The sequence below is a fragment of the Hemitrygon akajei genome, chromosome 2 (assembly GCF_048418815.1).
Source record: "Hemitrygon akajei chromosome 2, sHemAka1.3, whole genome shotgun sequence".
Classification (NCBI taxonomy): Eukaryota; Metazoa; Chordata; class Chondrichthyes; order Myliobatiformes; family Dasyatidae; genus Hemitrygon; species Hemitrygon akajei.
Genome location: NC_133125.1, coordinates 138,831,767 through 138,847,562, shown reverse-complemented (window position 1 = coordinate 138,847,562; position 15,796 = coordinate 138,831,767).

Here is a 15,796-nt window from a genome sequence, read left to right as displayed (position 1 = left end):
TTGTGTGTGTATGTGTATATATATATATATATATATATATATCATCATCATCACAAGCCTGGGTGGAAGGTATGGAAATCCTGAGATGCTCAGTCATCAAGATCCCCCTCTCGGCCTTACCGGTGTAGTCCAAAAGAAAGCTTATGAAGCAATACATTTAGCACCAGCTTGGCTGCAGGAAGGATGTTCAATGACATCCAGCCACCTTCGAGGCTCCACTCCAGATTTGCTGTCTGGGTTTCCTTCTGTACGCTCCCTCGAGACTGCCCACAAAGGGGTGGGGCTGTTTACCCACAGCTGGGGATCTGGTTCACGGGCACAGGACATGTCCATCGCCGGTGGGCCTGCGTCCTACGTATGCAGGGGTCAGACCCCCTCCCTGTCTTCTGTAGTTCAGCCTGAGTTCCGTGTGTCATCACCAAGGAGGCACTACATGAAGCTTCATGTACAAACACGCTGGAGGAACTCAGCAGGTCGGGCAGCATCCGTGGAAACAAGCAGTCAACGTTTCGGGCCGAGACCCTTCGTCAGGACTGAAGAGGGAGGGGGAAGGGGCCCTATAAAGAAGGTGGGAGGAGGGTGGGAAGGAGAAGGCTGGTAGGTGCCAGGTGAAAAACCAGTCGGGGAAAGATCAAGGGGTGGGGGAGGGGATAGGCAGGAAAGATGAAGAAGGAATGCAAGGGGAAAGCACTATGGGTAGTAGAGAAGGCGGAATCATGAGAGAGGTGATAGGCAGCTGGAGGAGGAGGCGGAGTGAAACTTGGATGGGGGAAGGGAGTGGGAGAGAATTACCGGAAATTGGAGATATCAATGTTCATGCCAAGGGGCTGGAGACTGCCCAGGCGGTATATGAGGTGTTGCTCCTCCAACTTGAGTTTGGCCTCACCATGGCAGTAGAGGAGGCCAGGTATGGACATATCCAAATGGGAATGTGAAGCAGAGTTTAAGTGGGTAGCAACCGGGAGATCCTGTCTGTTGTGGCGGACGGAGTGGAAGTGCTTGCTGTTGGAGATACCATGTATCGATAGGGAGAGACTTAACACACTCAGCTCTCCTTTTCACAAGACTACTAGCCAGCGGTGGAAGCTTAAAATGAGAGCTACAAGCACTACCCTCTACACTAACTCACTAGACACATCACAATAACCATTTTGACAGCTGTAATTCACTGTTTTTTTCTTTATCATTACATATTGCACTGTACTGCTGCAACAAAGTTAACAAGTTTCATGACATATGCTGGTGATATTAAACCTGATTGTGGTTCTGGTTCTGAGACTTCTTTCTCTTTATTGGACAATGAGATTATCACCGAGAGTTCTTCATCAAGTTCAAGTTCATTGCCACAGACCTAAATCACAGGGCGTAAATGCTCTGAAACTTAGACTTTGCAGGAGCTGCATAGTACAGTAGAAGCTAGATCAACGTGAATTAACAACAAACATGACAAATGAACTCTATTCACTTTTGAATTGTTCCCTTTTCCCCCTCTCTCTGCAGCTTCTGCCTGACATGCTGACTGTTTGCTCTTTGGAACCTGTACAGATTGGATGGGTTGCACCTGAACTCGAGGGGGAGCAATATCCTTACGGGTAGGTTTGCTAGCATGGTTCGGGAGAGCACGAAGGGGGCATGAGAAGGCCTTGGCAAGTAGGGTAAAGGAAGACCCCAAGGCATTCTTCAATTATGTGAAAAACAAAAGGATGACAGGAGTGAAGGTAGGACCGATTAGAGCTAAACTTGGGAAAGTGTGCCTGGAGGCTATGGAAGTGAGCGAGGTCCTCAATGAATACTTCTCTTCGGTATTCACCACTGAGAGGGAACTTGATGACAGTGAGGACAATATGAGTGAGGTTGATGTTCTGGAGCATGTTGATATTAAGCGGGAGGGGGTGTTGCAGTTGTTAAAATACATTAGGACAGTTAAGTCCCCGGGGCCTGACGGAATATTCCCCAGGCTGCTCTGCGAGGCGGGGGAAGAGATTGCTGAGCCTCTGGCTAGGATCTTTATGTCCTCGTTGTCCGCAGGAATGGTACCGGAGGATTGGAGGGAGGCGAATATTATCCCCTTGTTCAAAAAAGGTAGTAGGGATAGTCCAGGTAATTATAGACCAGAGAGCCTTACGTCTGTGGTGGGAAAGCTGTTGGAAAAGATTCTTAGAGATAGGATCTATGGGCATTTAGAGAATCATGGTCTGATCAGGGACAGTCAGCATGGCTTTGTGAAGGGCAGATCGTGTCTAGCAAGCCTGATAGAGTTCTTTGAGGAGGTGACCAGGCATGTAGATGAGGGTAGTGCAGTGGATGTGATCTACATGGATTCTAGTAAGGCATTTTACAAGGTTCCACACAGTACACTTATTCAGAAAGTCAGAATGCATGGGATCCAGGGAAGTTTGGCCAGGTGGATTCAGAATTGGCTTGCCTGCGGAAAGCGGAGGGCGTACATTCAGATTGGAGAGTTGTGACTAGTGGTGTCCCACAAGGATTAGTTCTGGGACCTCTACTTTTTGTGATTTTTATTAATGACCTGAATGTGGTGGTAGAAGAGTGGGTTGGCAAGTTTGCAGATGACTCAAAGTTTGGTGGTGTTGTGGATAGTGTAGAGGATTGTCAAAGATTGCAGAGAGACATTGATAGGATGCAGACGTGGGCTGAGAAGTGGCAGATGGAGTTCAACCCAGAGAAGTGTGAGGTGGTACATTTTGGAAGGACAAACTCCAAGGCAGAGTACAAAGTCAGTGGCAGGAAACTTGGTAGTGTGGAGGAGCAGAGGGATCTGGGGTTACATGTCCACAGATCCCTGAAAGTTGCCCCACAGGTACAGACAGACATACTTTATTGATCCCGAGGGAAATTGGGTTTCGTTACAGCCGCACCAACCAAGAACAGTGTAGAAATATAGCAATATAAAACCATAAATAATTAAATAATAATAAGTTAATCATGCCAAGTGGAAATAAGTCCAGGACCAGCCTATTGGCTCAGGGTGTCTGACACTCCAAGGGAGGAGTAGTAAAATTTGATGGCCACAGGCAGGAATGACTTCGTATGTCGCTTAGTGTTACATCTCAGTGGAATGAGTCTCTGGCTGAACGTACTCCTGTGCCTAACCAATACTTTATAGAGTGGATGGAGATAGGGTGGTTAAGAAAGCTTATGGGGTGTTAGCTTTTGTAAGTCGAGGGATAGAGTTTAAGAGTTGCGAGGTAATGATGCAGCTCTATAAAACTCTGGTTAGGCCACACTTGGAGTACTGTGTCCAGTTCTGGTCGCCTCACTATAGGAAGGATGTGGTAGCATTGGAAAGAGTACAGAGGAGATTTACTGACGCAGCCTGGTTTAGAGAGTATACATTATGATCAGAGATTAAGGGAGCTAGGGCTTTACTCTTTGGAGAGAAGGAGGATGAGAGGACACATGATAGAGGTATACAAGGTATTAAGATAGAGTTGTCAGCCAGTGCCTCTTTCCCAGGGCATCACTGCTCAATACAAGAGGACATGTCTTTAAGGTAAAGGGAGGGAAGTTCAAGGGGGATATTAGAGAAAGGTTTTTTTTACTCGGAGAGTGGTTGGTGCGTGGAATGCACTGCCTGAGTCAGTGGTGGAGGCAGATACACTAGTGAAATTTAAGAGACTACTAGACAGGTATATGGAGGAATTTAAGGTGGGAGGTTATATGGGAGGCAGGGTTTAAGTGTCGGCACAACATTATGGGCCGAAGGGACTGTACTGTGCTGTTTTATTCTATGTTCTATGGTGTTAGATTTGAGCCAGGGTTGCAGAAAGGCTTTTTTTTGACATTTAATAGAAAAGAATCTAATGATCTGTTTTTGATGTGATTCCACGCTCATAATGATACATACCTTCTCACTTAATTCAAGAGCAGTTAGGGATGAGCAATAACTTCTCGTCTTCTTAAGAATGAAAAAGCCTACAAAGCTTTTTTTTATTTAGTTCCTTGAACTCACTGTCAAAAGGTAATGCTGAAACACAGATAGCTTTTGAAATCTGAAATCCATGCCTCAATGTCCAGAGGTTTTAGCCACCACCAAAATTCCTCTGCATAAAACAATTAACCACTATTTTCTTCAAGGAATGCCACAGTTTGCAAACACCCTCTCCTCTGCACAACCCTCGAATACTTAAAATAGTCAGACTCAGCTCTCTCTCTCTCTTCCTCTCTTTCTCCCTCTGTCCTCTGGGGCTCAAAAGCTGTATGAAAAGTCAACAAAGCTTGCTGTGGAGTGACTTGGAGCAGTTGAACAAGTTCCATTTTAAGAGTCAAATATTCTGAAAGCATTCATTAATAAAATATTTCCCATTTTCTTTCACTGAGGCGGCTTCCTTTGTGAGTATCTTGAGGTACATTTAGTCATTGCAGAACTCAAACAAGGAAGCTCCTTTAGAAGTAGTAAAGGTCAGAAGAAAAGCCAGCTTCTCTGGAGAAAACTTCCCCCAGAAAAGAGCTTTGGAAATAAAGAGTATTGACCATTAAAAATGACTGAGTACAGAAGCAAGACCTCTTTTTTTTTTCTTTCAAGATTATTAAGCTAATGTCATCTTAAGGCTAATGGAACCTTTCTATCTAACATCTGATTAAGTATTGACAGCTTCATTTAATTTGTGAATTTGACCTTCCGAGCACTTAACTGTCTCTTTCCCTTGAGGTGTTAGCTGAGCATTTTATATAGTGCCAATCTCTAAATCCAGCTCGTTTTGAAGGTTATGTTTTTTTTATTATTGTGCCTGATACAAGTTGAATTTGAGGATTCTGCACCAAATAAATAGATAATGGGTAAGAAAAGAATAAAACAGCTGGAATATTTATATTAAAGGGTATCTAACTAAGTGGGTCCTGAGAAATCAAACAATATATTAGCAGTGTGAAAAGAATTAAGGTTGAGGAATAGATTTTGTGGGATGTCAGCTTTGTGTTATTGTAATTCCCCACAATCAGGTTTATAATCAGTGTTTTATGATGTGAAATATTTTGTTTTGCTGCAGCAGTACATCATAAAGGCATGAAATTACTAAAAAATTATGTACTAAATAAATAGCATATAAAAGGAATGAGGTGATGAAAAATAAGTGTTCATGGAATCATGGTCTGTTCAGAAATTTGATGGTGGGGGAAAAGAAGCTGTTTCTCAATTGTTCAGTGTGGATCTTTGGGCTTTTTAAAACATTTTTCTCCAGTTCGGTTACTATCGATACAGTTTTCCTTTTTTGTGTTGTTTGGTATTATAGCGCTGGTAACCCGCTCAAGCAAGAGAAAATCTGCAGATGCTGGAAATCCAGGCAGAATAGTTCCCTCACCCCACACCTTCTGTTTCTACCCCCTACCCAAGATCCACAAAGCTGCCTGTCCTGATAGACTCATTGTTTCCACTTGTTCCTGACTCACCGAGCTTATATCCGTGTTCATCAACTCAGTCTTATTGCCCCCTGGCTCCGTCCCTTCCTAACTACATCTGTGACACTTCACACGTTCTTGAACTTTTCAATGATTTCAAGTTCCCTGGCCCCAATCATCCTATTGTCACCATGGATATCCATTTTTTACACACCTCCAACTCCATCGGGAAGGCCTCAAAGCTCTCTGTTCCTTTCTGGACACCAGTTCCCTTCCACCACAACTCTCCTCTGTCTGGCAGAACTGGTCCTCACTCTCAATAATTCCTCCTTCAGCTGCTGCCTCCTCCTTCAAACTTAAGCTGTAGTCAGGGGCACTCGCATGGGTACAGGCTATGCCTGCCTTTTTGTCAGCTACGTGGAACTGTCTACGTTCCAAGCCTACACTGGTATCACTCCTCAGATCTTCCTACACTAGTTCAATGACTTCAGTGGTGCGGCTTCCTGTGCTCATCAACTTCATCAACTTTGCTTTCAACTTCTACCCTGCCCTCAAATTTACCTGGTCCATTTCCGGCACCTCCCTCCCCTTTCTTGATGTCTCTGTCTCTATTTCTGGAGACAGCTTATCTACTGATATATTTTATCAGTCTACTGATTCTCACAAGAGGAATATACCTCTTCCCATCCTGTTGCTTGTAAAAATACCATCCCCTTCTCTCAATTCCTCTGTCACCACCGCATCTGCTCTCAGGATGAAGTTTTTCATTCTAGAACTAAAGAGAGGTATTTCCTTCCTCTACCATCACCACCGCCCTCAACCGCATCTCTTCCATTTTGTGCGCGTCTGCCATCACCCCATCCTCCTGCCACCCCACCAGGGTTGTGTTCCTCGTCCTCACCTACCACCCCACCAGCCTCCACATCCAGCACATAACTCTAACTTCTGCCATCTCCAACAGGATACCACCACCAAACACATCTTTCCCTCCATCCCACCTTCTGCTTTCCTCAGGGGTCATTCCCTACTGGGCTCCCTTGTCCATTCATTCCTCCCCACTGACTTCCCTCCTGGCACATATCCTTGCAAGCAGAACAAGTGCCACACCTGCCCCTTCACCTCTTCCCTCACTACAATTCAGGGCCCCAATCAGTTCTTCCAAGTGAGATGACACTTCACCTGTGAGTCCGTTGGAGTCATTTACCATATCCGGTGCTCCTGGTGTGGCTTCCTGTATATCAGTGGGACCCAACGTAGACTGCAAGATGGCTTCACCGATCACATGTGCTCTGTCTGCTTGAAAATGCGGGACCACCCATTTTAGTTCTATGCCGCATTCCCATTCCAATATGTCAGTCCTTGGCCTTCTCTATTGATGTCCCTGTGCTGTGTTTCTAGTCTCTTGTTTTCCTTGTTTCGATGCTGTCTGTGGGAAGACAAATCCTACAAGAAAGTCTGTGATGTGGGAAGGTTGTATACTGCATAGCTACTTTGATAATAAATGTACTTTGAATCTTTGACCACACAGCATTGCATCAGTGTTCTGATTTCATTCCTCATCCAAAAAGGTGCTTAGGTCGGTAGGTTAATTGGCCATTGTAAATGGCTCCCTGCAATGAGGAGCAGGATCTGGGGGTGCAGGATGAAGGGAGAACAAGTGCTAACGGGATTAGGGCAGGTTTAATATAAACAGGTGGCTGGTGGTCAGCCGGCACTGAACGACATTCATGCTTTCTCTCTCTATGCCTCAAAGACTCCAATATCTATCCATTAATCAATATCATCTAAAGCAAACCTTCTGATCATCATTCATTTCATAGGTGCTAATGAGGATTTGCTGTATGCAAATTAGCTGCTCAGTTTTGTAAATGAACACAGTGACTGCACTTTGAAATTATTTCCCCGCTGTAAAGTATGGCATGTCCTCAGGCTGTAAAAGGAATTTAAGAAATGTAAGTATACCTTCAGTCTGCTCTCCCTCCCTTTCTTCCTCTCCTGTTCTTCCTTTCTCTCTTCCTTTCTTTCTCTCTTTTGTACTTAGTCTTTTCTTTCTCCTTCTCACTTTCTCTCTTCCTTTCTCCCTTTTCTAATTCTCTTTCTTTCTCTTCCATTTTGTCCCTTTCACTTTTTCTTCCCCTTCTCTCTTTCCTCCTTTCTTTCTCTTTTTCTCATTCCACCCACCACCTCCTCACCCTACCCTTTCTGTTTCTCCCTTCCATTCCCTCTGAGTATTAGATGTGAAGATTCAAGGTTTACGATTTAAGATTGTTTAACATCATTTTCAGTACACAAGTGTAGAGGAGAATGAAATAGTTGTTACTCTGGATCCAAAGCAGCACCAAAAAACCCCCACAAATAAATATAAGTACATAGGATATCTCATATCCATAGCTGGATTGTATGTACATGCAGTGATGCTGGGCACAGGAATATCTGTACAAAATTTGATTCTGACAGGAAATGATAAAGTAGTGCTGATGGCGGGTGCTGAGAGGTGGGTTTGTGGATGAGAGTATTGATCAGCCTTACTGCTTGGGGAAAGTAACTGTATTTGAAGCTGATGGTCCTAGTGCAGATGCAATGAAGCCTCCTCCCTGATGGCAGTGGGACAAACAGTCCATGAGCAGGGTGGGAGGGATCCTTCTTGATGTTACTGGCCCTTTCCCAGCACCATTATGTATTTATGTCCTTAGTGACAGGTAGGCTGGTGCTGGTGAATCGTTGAGCAGTTTTGACTACCCCTCGTAGCGCGCTCACATCTGCCGCAGTTCAGTTTCCGTACGAAGCAGTGATACAACTTGCTAGGATGCTCTCTACTGCACATCTGTAGGACATAAGCGGAGATGTGCAGAGTCCAGATCTCTTCAGACTGTGGAGGCATTGGAGAGCTTGTTTCCTGCTTGTTGGAATGTGTCCTGGGATCATGAGAGGTTGTGAGATGTGCACTGTCAGGAATTTGAAACTGCTCACAGTTTCCACTGCTGTGTCGCCGATCTGAAGAGGGATGTGAGTGCTGCGAGTTCTCCTGAAGTCGATAATTGTCTCCTTTGTCTCGTTGACACTGAGAAAGAGGTTATTTGCCTTACACCAGGCCTCAAATTCTTCTGCATCCTCTGTAGGCTGCTTCATCGTTATTGATGATGCTCCCCACCACTGCTGTGTCATTGGCAAACTTGACAATGCTGTAACTTGGGTATTTAACCATGCAGTAATGAGTGAGCAGAGTGTAGAGTAATGGGCTCAGTGCACAGTCCTGTGGGTACCCATGCTGAGGATGATGGGGGAGAGAAACATCCTGTCTATCTGGCGTCTGTTGGATAGGAACTCCAACACCCAATGGCACAATGGTATATTCAGTCCAAGGGGGAGTTTGTTCACCAGGGTCTGCAGGACAATAGCATTGAATGCTGAAATAAAATCCAAAAGCAGTATTCTACAGACCAGCAAGGACACACAAGTGTCCTTGTTTTCTAGGTGTGTCAGGGCCAGGTGCATGACAGACGCTATGGCATCTGTTGTAGAGCAGTTCTATCCATAAGCATATTGGTGAGTGTCCAGTGTGGCAGGAATGTAGGATTTGATAAGTGCCACTACCAGCCGTTCAAAGCACCTCATAATGATTGGTGTCAGCGCCACCAGATGGTAGTTGTTTAGTTTTGAAGGTGTAGCGTTCTTTCATGCAGGGATGATGATGGCTGATTTGAAGCACAGAGTCAGCAGCTGGATGAGTGAAATGTTGAAGATGTACATGAAGACATCAGTGAGCTGGTGTGCACAGTCCCTGAATACTTGGCCTGGGATGTTGTCTGGCCCGGCTACCATATGGGGGTGACTCTCTGCAAGTCCTTCTCACATCTGCTGCTGTTACAGACAGTGGCTGCTCACCTGGAAGAGGTAGCTTTCATGGCTGATGTTGTGTGGCATACATTGATGGGTGCATAAAAGTTGTTTAGAGCATCAGTGAAAGAGGCACCATTGATACAGTTGAACCAAAACTGTATTCCTCACTGGTGAAGCACAATGCTGGGATAAAGTGCTACGAACACAAAGAAAGGAAAGACTTGCATCTCCAATGTCCCTGTCCCGATGTCAGAACATCTCAGCCTATTCAATGGGAAAGCAAGTATCCGTATTCAGTTTCAAAGCCAAAAGTCTAATTTACTGCCATCTGCACAAGTACAGGTATGCGCAGGTGCAATTAAAAGCTTACCTTCTGCAGTATCACTGGTATAGTACATCAGATAAGCAGCAAGTGCAGGTGAAACAGAAATTAGACACAATTTCTATAAGGAAGAACGCAACTAAAGCAACAAAAAAGTTCTAGTGCAAGTGATCAACAGGTCACTAGTCTGTAGTAATCAGAGTGGTAGCGGTTGGTTCAAGAACTGACTGGTTGAAGGGAAGTAGCTGTTCTTGAACCTGGTGGTAATGTAAGAACCTTGTGGATATTTAGACATTTGGTGTTAACCTCAATTGCAAGATTGTGCTATATATATATATATATATATATCCCTACGTCCTTGACCTTTATTTTGCGGCCAGCAATGAAGTCATGGGAAAAAAAGCATCCATACTAAAACACTTACAGGTGGCACTTATTGCAAATTGTGCCTGTTTTGATGCTGCACTTTTGAAAGTCATACATTCAGTACAATTCACCCTGAATTGACTGATGATTATGAGTCACGGAACTAATCAGCGAGAGCTGATAAACACTTCTCTGACCTGCAGCACCAGATTATTTCTGCAAAGTAAATGGCCTCGTCAGGCAGAAGTGAGGAAACACAAGAAGGTGGTAAAATGGGGCGAAAAATCTCCACTAGGGATAAAGTTGAAGACTGTCACGTCATATGTTCCTGGATTCCCAAAATAAAGCCAGTGGTTGGAAATTATTCAGAATATTCTCATAACAATCTCTACAAATAATCTGGATTATTCTGCATATTTTGTGATTTTAAACAGAATCACATAAAATGCTTGTATAATTATTTCAATACTCCTCAATCACTCCTTTGTATGCTCCCAAATCAAGACTCAATAGCTAGCTCATAAACTGCTATACCCTGAAAGATAAACACATCATTTCAATAGGTGGATTGGGTAGAATTCTGACATTACCAGTTGACACTCTCTTCTCTGCAAAAATTACTGACTAGTTGCAAAATAGGCACAGAAGAATTTCAATTATAAACTTTAGAATTTAGCTCACAATGGCTTTTCTTGATGTGCTCAAATAAACGTGAAAGTTCAACTTTCTTTGTATAAACTTGTTCACAAGTTGGGGAAAAAGTAGAGTCTACAATGTTGAGTCCCAATTCTATATAGAGTCATACCACATGGCAATAAGCCTTTCAGCCCAACTCCTCTGTGTTGACCAGGGTGTCCAATTCCTGCAGAAAATAAACACAAGGGAGACCGCAGATGATGGAAATCTTAAGGAACCCAGCAGGTCATACAGCATTTATGGAGGGAAGTGGAGCGTCAGTGCTTTGGTCCAAGCACTGGGAAGTACTGGGAAGGAAGGAGAAGAGGTCAAAATAAGGAAGTGGGGGGGGAGGTGAGGAGTACAGGTTGGCAGGGGTTACGTGAGATCAGGTGAGGGGGGAGTGAAGGTGGGGGGGTGTTAGAAAGGGGTTGTGTGTATTTAATATTTCAATAACATTTGAATAATCTTATATGTATATATACGAGGGGTGATTGATAAGTTCATGGTCTAAGGTAGACAATTTTAGAAAAACTAGCGTATTTATTTTTCCTATATTTACACACTTAGTTCAGAGGTCATGGAGCATCCAAATCCCTTCTTTGTAGAAGCCAGCACCTTGAACCTCCAGAAGTGATCCACAGCAGGGGTGATTGATAAGTTTGTGGCCTAAGGTAGGAGATGAGTTATTAACTTCAAACTTTTTGCACAATCACTCAAAGATTTGAACTGCATATGCATGTAACAAGAGCTGTATAACTCATCTCCTTCTACCTTAGGCCATGAGCTTAACAATCACCCCTGCAGTGGACCACTTCTGGAGGTGCAAGATGCCGTCTTCCACAAAGAAGGACCCATATGCTCCACGACCGCTGGACTAAGTATGTAAATGTAGGAGGGGACGATGTTGAAAAATACATGTGCTAGGTTTTCTAAAATTGACTCCTTCTACCTTAGGCCACAAACTTATCAATCAGTCCTTGTATATTTGATAAAGCTTTCTTGTTCATTCAAATAATTAATTAGTTTATATGTATGAATACATTAATTTCATACGTTGTCACACTGCTACATGATACGTGTACAGCTCACTTGAAGTAAACTTGAAGATTAGACCTGCATTTTGGACTTCTGTGTCTCCCTTTGAATTAGCTTAATGTTCTGAAGATACAAAGGTAACAGGGGTAAAGTAAGGATCTAGAAGGTGATGGTAGAAGAAAGTTGAAGAAGAAGGAATCTAATAAGAGAGGGCAATGGACCAAGGAGCCACCCCAACCCTTGTGACCTACTCATCACTTCCTTCTGGTTCTCCTCCTTCTCTTTCTTCCATGGTCCATCACCCACTCCTATTCCTTCTTCTTAGGCCCTTTACTTCTTCCATCTATCACTTCCCAACTTCTTACTTCATCCCACATTCCCACTCATCTTCCCACTCACCAGATCTTACCTATCACCTGTCAGCTTGTTCTGAAATGTAGCTATCTATATTAATGGCTAAAGTCTGAGTCAGAGCTTGTGATACTTGTGACAAGAAATGACAATAAAAAGTAGATCTCCTTCCCAGTGTGCGGCAGAGAGTCGTGTATTGTGAGAAATAGTGGTAAGGTCAAAAAGCTGGGCTGCCTTGGGTCTTGTGTATCCAGAGGACTTCCCTCGATAAGGAAGGCTTGGAGGTCTGGTCCCAGGAACTTTTGGAATATTGAAGTGAACTAGATTTTTCCAACAAAGGTAAAATTCCAAAGTTATAATTGAGTCATAGAGAGAATCAGCATGAAAACAGGCCTTTCAGTCCATCACAACCACTCACCATTCATTTACACTAGTTCTACATTAATCTAATTTTTATTATCCTCAAAGTTTCATCAACTTCCCCAAGTTGGCTCATTGGCACACTAGAGCTGATTTACAGTGGCCAATTAGCCCATCAGCTTGCATGACTTTGGTTTGCGGGAAAAAGAATGGAGCATGCAAACCACTGAGACATCTAAAGGTCTGAGTAAGGCATGAGACTGCAAAACGGTATCCTAAGCATGCACTCACTGTCGATCCATGATGAGATGAGGGTAATTTAATTCTCATGCACTGAAGATGCATTGTGAGATCTGATCAGTTGTGCTGCAAATGGTTTCACACTAATAGAATGCTTTTATGCTCTGGTCAATATTCTCTCAGATCTTTCTAAATTGTCCACTTTCCCCAAAAATCACACTTTCTTTGAGGCAGTTGTTTAAGTATGCTTTGTCTTCTGTTTATTGAGTGTAAAATCTATCTGCCATTCATTATTATGATTGGCTAAATGAATTGTAAATATTATTTCTCTTCCTTTCATTGACATGGTCCCTCCCCACTGTCAGTAACATCTACAAAATGTAATGCTTCAAGTTGGCAACATCCAGTAGCAAAGATCCTCATCATCCGGGCCAAGTCATCTTCTTATAACTATCATCGGGCAAGAGATACAGGAGCCCACACCACCGGGCTCAAGATCAGCTATCTCTCTTCAACCATTATGTTCTTGAACCAGCTAGCAAGCCCTAATCACTGCATTTTAGTAACACTAGGCTATTTTGATCGTGTTGCAGAGAAGCAAACAGGGCAGACATTTTCATCAAGGAGAGGGCCACATCAGTCATATCAAAGAGACCCAAATCCAATCTGCTGCAAACTGCCTAATCATGGGAGATGAGAGTCAATGTGTGGAGGAAGCTGCAATTCCCAAAGTTGATGCAACCCATACTTTGACCAATCATCGGACAGTAGTCCACCGAAGACAAGAAAATCATCCTGGAGCTCACGGTACCATGAGAGGAAGGATGCGAGGGGGCTCACGAGAGGAAGGCCCTGAAGTACCTGTCCTTAGTCCAGGAATACAGGGACAAAGAACGGCAGATGTGTCTATTCCACATGGAGATTGGCTATAGAGGGTTCCTGTCAAAGTCAGCAGGAAGGTTGTTGTCTGTGCTGGGCCTTGATGAAAAAAGCAAAATTGAAGCCACTCACAGGATGGGAGAGGAGGTAGTAAGAGCCACTCGCTGGATATGGAGCAGGTGAGCGAAATTGAGTGGGAAGTCAGGAGCATATGGGCAGTGACTTGGTCAACATTGCTGATGCACCAACTGGAGATTGTAGTGGTTAAGGGTTGAACCACTCAGTGAAGATTGGGCATCCACTCCTGGCCGAAGGTTATGGTCACTTCATCAGGTAACTGAAATAGCATCCCAGCGTATGGTGCAAGTGTACTGCAGTACCACCACAATAAACAGTGTCCATATCTGTGATGCCCACACCCAGAGAAATAAATAATGATCCTACTGGTATCTGAAATGTCAAGGGGTTAATGGGCCACTGTAGAGCTACAGTAGTTCACAGCAGTGGAGAGGGGTAAGGTGTGCTTCGATTTTAAAATACGGATGTGTATTTTAAAGCTGGGGCTTTGTGCAATTTCGAGCTTATGCAACTCAAAGGAATGATGTGCATTGTTCTGTCGGATGGGGACAGTAGAGCTTTCACTGAGTTAGAGCAAGTGAGGAATGTGTAGGAATAGCCACTTCCAGGGTAACAAGGAGTAGCTGAAGCAGATGTGGAGTTAGAAGCCAGGTGATGGTAGAAGGGGTCTCATTTGGATCTCTTTGGGAGTCATTAGACACTCAGATCTCCCAGTGTTCATATTCCAGCTACAGAGTGCTGCACTATTCAAGTCTTTGGGAAGTGCTATAACCCTCAGTGCCCATACACATCAAGCAACAAATCCTTGAATGCCAAAGAGACCATTCAAGGTACAAGTTGGTCAGGTTGTCCTTGAAGGAGTGATGAGAGGCTCCTTTTTAACATCAGACAGCAAAAAGAATCATCCAGCAAGCACTTTAAACATTAGTCCAATAACATTATCAGTGTAAAGGCTTGCTTGTTTTGCTAATGTAGGTCTTAGTGAATGCACATTACCCAAATTCATTTAGTCAGCTTTCAATCTCTTTGTCAAAACCTCACTTCACACAAAGGCTTGAACTCTTCAGCAATTACTGCATTTGTTCCAGGAATAAAGTGGATTATTCTCACATCCCATATCATGTCAGTAGCTTCAGCAACTTCTTGCCAATGCTGCTGACTCAGAGGCTGTAGTCCTTCAATTTCAATAGCACGTGTGGGCTGGCTTTTTCCACTACATGTCATGAACCCTGTGCTTTGCAATGGAAGTGAAAGATTAGAGTTAGTTGAATAATTATTCATTGCAAACAGATCCATGAATAATGCTCAAGATTACAATAATGATCGATAAATGTAATTGATGCATCTGGTCAATAATTTAACCATTGAAGCAACCATGCACACAAGGAATTAAACTCAACAGGAACCTGTTTCTGTTCAGAATCAGGTTTGTTATCAATGACTATGTCATGATATTTGAAATTTTGTGGCTTGCAGTACAGTGCAAAAATATTATAATTATTACTGTGTCTAATAATAAATAGAGCAAAAGAGAAATAGCAAAATAGTGCTCATGGGGATATAGTTTGTTTAGGCATCTGACGGCAGGGAGAAGAAGCCGATCCTAAAACACTGAGTTTGTCTGCAGCCTTGTGGATTTAACAAAATAGAACCCGAAGACAGAAAAATAAAACAACAAATTCATCCCCCTATGCCATAACATTCTATTCCTTTCCCCATTACACTATAGGATGTGGAAGCATTGGAAAGGGAACAGGAGATTTACCAGAATGCTGCCTGGTTTAGAGAGTATGCATCATGATCAGAGATTAAGGGAGCTAGGGCTTTACTCTTCGGAGAGGAGGAGGATGAGAGGAGACATGATAGAGGTGTACAAGATATTAAGATAGTGGGCAGCCACTCTATCCCCAGGGTACCACTGCTCAATACAAGAGGACATGGCTTTAAGGTAAGGGGAGTGAAGTTCAAGGGGGATATTAGAGGAAGGTTTTACTCAGAGTGGTTGGTGCATGGAATGCACTGCCTGAGTCAGTGGTGGAGGCAGATACACTAGTGAAATTTAAGAGGCTACTAGACAGGTATATGGAGGAATTTAAGGTGGGGGATTATGTGAGGCAGGGTTTAAGGGTCAGCACAACATTGTGGGCTGAAGGGCCTGTACTGTACTATTCTATGTTCTACATTAATTTCTTCCCTTTGTCTCACCATCAGCAAGAACATTCTGCATTCCCCTGTCTGAGCATGTACGATTCTCCAGAAATCTCTCTGGAATTATTATGGGTTACCTTG